The 7,109-nt window shown below is 37.2% G+C and overlaps 1 pseudogene; it reads left to right on the plus strand.

The window, feature by feature from the left end:
• Positions 1–360: 360 nt before the first annotated feature.
• LOC122705877 lies at positions 361–686 on the plus strand (annotated as a pseudogene).
• The last annotated feature ends 6,423 nt before the right edge of the window (positions 687–7,109 follow it).

Below are 7,109 nucleotides of genomic sequence, written 5' to 3' on the forward strand. Positions count from 1 at the left end.
AAAAAACAATATCTTTTAAAAAGTGACAGGTATCATCCTTTGCAAAAACTGTACTATAAGAATTAAGATGGGTGAAACTGTCACCCAAGGATTAGGAAACATCAGCCAATCTATATCTCAAAATTATATAATTTATGTAATGCAGGGGTATTATCTATGACCCCTTCCATGAATAGCCTTTTGATCAATGAAGTGGAGAAAACTAAGGATAGCCCAGTTAGCAGAGAAGACCTCTGAACCCTTAAGAGAGAAGCAGGAAATTGTAGCACAGCTAAACTCTTTGAGAAATTTTAAAAGGCAATTTGGAGATATTTAGAGCCTGTGGAAGCCTGCTGGGAACAGGACTCGAAAATGACAAATATGTTGGAAAAATTGTGGTCCAAGGCCATTATTGCTGGCTATGAGTGGGATCTCTGGAACCAAAGGGAGCATACAGGCCTTCCTAAAATTGAAGGTGTTTACGTCAGAGGTTAAACTGATTTCTATCTAGGCAAGATCTATGCTTATGTGTACAAAGAACAGCATAGTAACTCCTGGCAGAAAACCTAACAAAACCAGGGTAATCTGGGGAAAGGCAAGTCTGGCTCATGGAATCTAGCATGGCTCATGCCAAATTCTGAAATAACCTTCTTACTAAAGCCATTGGATACAGAATCTGTGTGATGTTGTACCCTTCAAGGATTTAAACTTACTGAAAATTAAATAAATGAAAGTGTGAATTTGTGGGGAAAAAAGGCAATTTAGAAATACTACTAGGTCACATATATTTTTAAGAGATCACAATATCTACCCAATGAAACATATAGAATCTATAAACGGCTCAGGCTAATTGTTCATAATATGAAAATAGTAAGAAACAATTTGACAACTGAAACTGCAACTTTTAAAATATGGGACAAGTAATGCCGTCTTCTATAGAAAGTCATCCATACTCAAAATATAAATCTAAATTATATTTCCCTAGGAAATTAAGACTCATGAGAGTCCCTTGGACTGTAAGGAGATCCAACTAGTCCATCTATAGGAAATCAGTCCTGAATATTCATTGGAAGGACTGATGCTGAAGCTGAAACTCCAATACTTTGGCCACCTGGTGAGAAGAACTGACTCACTGGGGAAGACCCTGATGCTGGGAAAGATTGAAGGCGGGAGGAGAGGGGGGCGACAGAGGATGAGATGGGTAGATGGCATCATCGACTCAACAGACATAAGGACATGAGTTTGAATAAACCCGGGGTGTTGGTGATGGACTCCAGGGAGGCCTGGTGTGCTGTAGTCCATGGGGTCACAAAGAGTCAGACATGACTGGGTAACTGAACTGAACTGAACTGAGGAAATTAGGAAAAGAAAAATCAGTTTCTAAACTATACTTTTTGTATTAGTCCTCACATGTTGCACTCTAAACTTAAAAGGCTAAGACCTAAGAGGGAGTTTCTTATAGGGTCATTGGGACTCTAATAAGGAGAAAGGGGAAGAAAGAAAAAGGGAAATTGAGTTTGACCTTGAGGTTGTTCATATTTTTCAAAGAAGATATTTGTGAAATTTATATAATTATTCTAAAGCGCTTCTAGCTTTCAAAATTTAAATGTAGCATTTGTGGCATTTCTTTATCAGCAAATTTGGAACATGTTATCCCTACTCTTAAAAATGAAGGTAAATTATAATTAAGCTGTGGCTACTGTTTTACATATTAAATGTGCCAGTATCAGAAAGAGGGAATGAAATAAGTGGAAAATATCAGCTTCTAGCCAGGAAATTAAAATAAAGGAAGAAAAAAAAAAAAAAAACTAGCAGGAACACATAGCCCCTTAAATCAGCAGTGTCAGGAACGTGACAGACCACGTTTTTCTCTCCTTGTGGCTTTGATTTGCAGATGGACTCTGAGTTGCATTTATGTCAGAAGGTTTCACTTAAGTAAGGAAAGAAATGAAGTTGGGGCACAGATTGAAAAATGGGTTTTGGTTAAACAACCTGGGTATGAATGGATGAGAAAAGTTCTGGCCTATCTCTCATTAGATTTGTCACTTAGTTGTGATCTCTATTCATCTGAGGAGTCATGTTTAACTCTCTGAACATTTTTAAACTATATTCTTTGAAATGTATCTAAAAAAAAAACCAAAAAACACGTTTCAACCAGGATGAAAAATAGGTATTTCTCCAGAATCTGTTTAATGTGATTGAGTGCAATCTCCTGTTAAAAGTTCCAGAATCAAAATTAATGGAGTTGACATATTTTTAGAGATATCTTCAAAATCAGTTGCCTTTATTGTATCAGAAAGGCTTTACCTCCATATATTATGTGTGTATTATGTGTATGTATATTTAGCTGCTAAGTCACGTCTGACTCTTTGCAACTCCACGGATTGTAGCTCACCTGGCTTCTCTGTCCATGGGATTTCCCAGGCAAGAATATTGGAATGCGTTGCCTTTTCCTTCTCCAGGGGACCTTCTTGAATTAGGGATCGAACACACACCTCCTATACTGGCATACAGATTCTTTAGCACTGAGCCACTTGGGAAGTCCTATAAGTATAAAAAATGTCAACATCAACAAGTTATAGGTTTTAAGAGAGATTTTAAATTCTTCTAACTTATGGTGGTTACAAAATCTTGCCAGAAACAGAAGAGTGAGTAGAGTTTATGATCACAGTGAAGCATACCACAATTCACATAAAATGGAAGGAATTCCAATACCCTGCCACAGAGGAAACACAATTTAAACACACCAAAACCACACCCAAACTATCTCACATTTAATAGCAAAAAGTCAGTTTTAAAAGGTCTCATATGCGGCAGTTCTGACCTGTTGGCCCCAAGCTTCTCCATTTCCTTATTCTTGACTTACTTTCCTTCACTGTTTCCACACTCATCTTCCTTTCTCCTTCACTTGCCATTTACCATTATCTCTTTCTCCTACACTGATAACATCTTTTTTCTGAAAATTCTAGTTTGGTTTCTTGTTTATTTTTGGCTACACATTTTGACTTGGAAAGTATCAAAAGGCAGTGGCAAACACAGTCTAAAACAATCGTCTCTGAGCTCTGAAGACTTGATGCTTTTGAGCTGTGGTGCTGGAGAAGACTCCTGAGAGTCCCCTGGACTGCAGGGAGGTCACATCAGTCCATCCTAAAGGAAATCAGTCTTAAATATTCATTGGAAGGACTGATGCTGAGGCTGAAATTCCAACACTTTGGCCTCCTGATGAGAAGAGCTGACTCTTGGAAAAGACCCAGATGCTGGGAAAGATTGAAGGCAGGAGGAGAAGGGGATAACAAAGGGTGAGATGGTTGGATAGCATCACCAACTCAATGGACAGGAGTTCGAGTTAGCTTCAGGAGATTGTGAAGGACAAGGAAGCCTGGAGTGCTGCAGTCCATGGGGTCACAAAGAGTCAGACACGACTGAACAACATAGAGATCTTTTTATTCTCTTTCTTGTTTTTTCTTTTTTCTTTTTTTTTCTTATTTTACTATGTCACAGAATTTCAAATACATAGGGTGAGACCTAGATATTTGTTGGCCAATCATTTATATATATTCATATCTTGTGGATTATATACATATACATGTGTATATATACTCAGTCACTTCAGTCATGTCTGACTCTTTGTGACCCTACTGACTGTAGCCTGCCAAGCTCCTCAGTCTATGGGATTCTGCAGGCAAGAAGACTAGACTTGGTTGCCATGCCTTCCTACAAGTGCTCTTCCTGACCCACAGGTTGGAACCCATGTCTACTGGAAGCTGCTATAACAAAAATACTACAGAATATGCAACTTATAATCACATTCTTTACTGCTGAACCCCCAGGGAGTTTCATGCATATCCACAAAAGTCCCTTGACAGAGGAGAGGATTTGAGAAAATGAATATATGCAGTAAATCTTTCTCTTGGACAAGTCTCCCACCTTTCATTTACAAAATTATCTCCTTCTGGGTTAAATTAAAAATATTAATATCTTCAAATATTTTTTTAAAAAGTCAAAGTTTCATATGTATAAAAAGTACCACTGGAATTAGGCAGTGTAAATAATGAAAAATTCTATCTCTTTTTCTAGAGAAGCATTTATTCAACATTCCAACATATGGAAAAAAAAAAAAAAAACTGTGGGAAAACTTTGTGAGGGATATAAAAGGAAGATCTGCTACTTATATAATGGGTGTCTTTTGAGCAAATAGTCTTTGCCTAGTGTGAAATTTAATTGGTGCACTTGAGCTGCTATAACAAAAATACTACAGAATATGCAACTTATAATCAGAAGGGATTTATTGCTCAGAGTTCTGGAGGCTAAAAGTCCAAGATCAAGGTGTCAGCATTGTCAGGTGTGGCAAAGTTGCTCCTCTAGCTGCGGACTACCGACTTTTCACTGTCCTCATAGAGTAGAAGGGGCTGTGGAGGCTTGTAGGATTCTTTTATAAAGACACTAATCCTATTCATGAGGGCCACTCTCATGTCTTAAACACCTGCCAAACCCCTACCTCCTGAAACCATTTCACGGAGCACTAGGATTTCAACATATGCATTTGGGGAGGGATACAAATGTTCAGACCATAACATTCCACTCCAGTTACATAAAATCTGGGGCTTCTCAGGCAGCATTAGTGGTAAAGAACCCACCTGCCAACGCAGAAGACATGGGTTCTATCCTTGACTCAGAAAGATCCCCTGGAGAAGGAAATGGCCACCCATTCTACTATTCTTGCCTGGAGAATCCCATGGACAGAAGGTTGGAGGGCTATAGACCACTGTAGAGTCGGACACAACTCAGCAACTAAATGACAAGAACAACATACAAAATCCATCTTTCTCACGTGTTAGCAACTCAAAAGTTTACGTCCAAATTCTCATCTGAATATCATCTGAATCAGGTATGGATGGGACTCCAGCTGTGAACTTGTGAACTCTAATGTGCTGTATGCTTCTAAAATGCAGTGCTGGAACAGGCATAGGATAGACATCTCATTCCAAGGGGTGAGATATAAATGGAAAATGAATTATAGGCCCCAAGGAAGTCCAAAGCCCAAGGGCCCACAGGGTCAGGCAATCCTGCCATCTGGACATACTGATGTGGGGATCCCCCTTTCGAAATACAGAGAGTTGGCTCCTAGCCCCCATGGCTTTTCCGGGCATAGCACGCTTTGTGGCCTTCATGTGTTAGGATTCCATGCTTGTGACTCTCTTGAGTTAGAATCTCACACCAGTGGCTCTACCAATACAAAGTCTTGGTGGCCCACTCATCCCTTTGGCTCCATTGGGCATCATCTTAGTGGAGACTCTCTGCAGTCACCACACCTGAGTGCAACGCTCCATGGCTCTGGGTAGCTCCATAGTCGAAACCTAGCTGGAGGTGTAGAAGGAACTACCAAACTCGTGATAGGTCCCTGTGTCCTCAAATCATACTCTTTGCCTAGTGGGAAAAAAAAGAACAGTCCCCCCCATCAAGGCAAACTATTATCTCAAATATAGTTTGAGAAATGAGTTAGGAAAGTTAAAAAAAATTAATTGTAAATTAAATGTAATATCACTATAACAATGAAATAATTGTTCTAATGGTGTGCATAATTAATATGAAAAACTTACCCAGAAAAATGATTGCTGTGGAAATTCAAAAGAGAGCAAGAACCCTGGTCTCAGGACATTAGAGAAGTTTCTGAGAGTAGGTAGGATTTAAGCTGGATGACAAAGAGTAGGTCAGATTTGAACAGAGGCTAAACATTTAGAGAGAATAAAGCTTAGCAATAATAAAGTATTCCATTAGCAACTTGACTGCCTGAATTAGAATTAATAGAGTTGGCTTGAGGACAGAGAAAGAGATAACAACTATAAAAATAAATTCTAACTGGAGTTAAATTTTAGCTGCAGCATACTCATAGCATGAAAAATCTTTTGCACTTTTCTGTGACTTCTGTACATCAATTTTAATATGATTAATTAATTGCCAATGCCTTTTTTATTGAAGACAACTTTGAAGAAAGGTATTAAAGGAAGAAAAAATAAAATCGATAGGAGAGGATAACTTTATTTAGATAATTTTATAGTTATCTAATAATAGCTTTATTATGACCATCTATATAAAATAGTCTAAATAAAATTGTAATATTTAAAAAATAATTTTACATGCAGTCTTATCTCACAATTCACTTAAGATATTGGATTACATACACTAGTAATTACCAAATAGAAAATGCAAAATTTTCAAAAATTCTGTTTTCAATAACAAGAGCATAATGTTATTAGAAATACAAATAACAAAAGTGTAAATTCTTAGCAAAATTTTTTTAAATATTATCAAAGAACAAAAAGAGATGTTAATAAATGAAGAGATGTAACACAATATGAGTTTTAAAATTGCCATTTCTATCCAAATTAGTCTATAGAATCAAAACAACTGCAATAGAAACAACACATTATTTTTCTTAGAACTTGACAAGATATTCCTCAAATTCATATGAAAAAGCAAGGTGCCAGAAACAGTCAAGATAATGTTGAGGAAGAATAAGCAACTATATGGTGTTTGTAGGTATCAAGACTTAAACTAATGAATAAGACAGTGCAGTTCTGGCATTTAAGATACCAGTGGAGTAATGGGGTCCAGATTAGAGTTGGAAACAGATTCATACAGATGTGCGCCTTGATATTTGACAGAGGTACTCCTGGAAATACCTGTAGAATTAATGAATTATTTAATATGTGAATGCCCCCATTTCATAACAGGAACAACAAACCCCACCAAGTTCTATAGTAAGACTTTTCCAGGTGGAGATTCCAGTACAAAGCAGCTATTTTCTTCTCTCCTCTAGAAACGCATTCAGTGATAAGGAGAAAAGAAAAGAAACACACACGGGTTGTATTTTTTAAAGAATTAGAAAATACAAAAATATAGAAAGAATACTTACTGTTGTTCAGAAAGAGACCTTTAGGCGGGCACATAGAGGAATGTGAGCAATTCAGGAAGCGTTAGCAAAGTACCCTTCTCTCTTTTCTAAAAAAATGTCATTTGTCATTATATTTTATTTTGTTTTAATTTTTATTGAAGTATAGTTGATTTATCACGTTATGTTAGTTTCAAATGTACAGCAAAGTGAATCCATTATATATATGTATATACAT

Source organism: Cervus elaphus, chromosome 12, assembly GCF_910594005.1.
Source record: "Cervus elaphus chromosome 12, mCerEla1.1, whole genome shotgun sequence".
Lineage (NCBI taxonomy): Eukaryota > Metazoa > Chordata > Mammalia > Artiodactyla > Cervidae > Cervus > Cervus elaphus.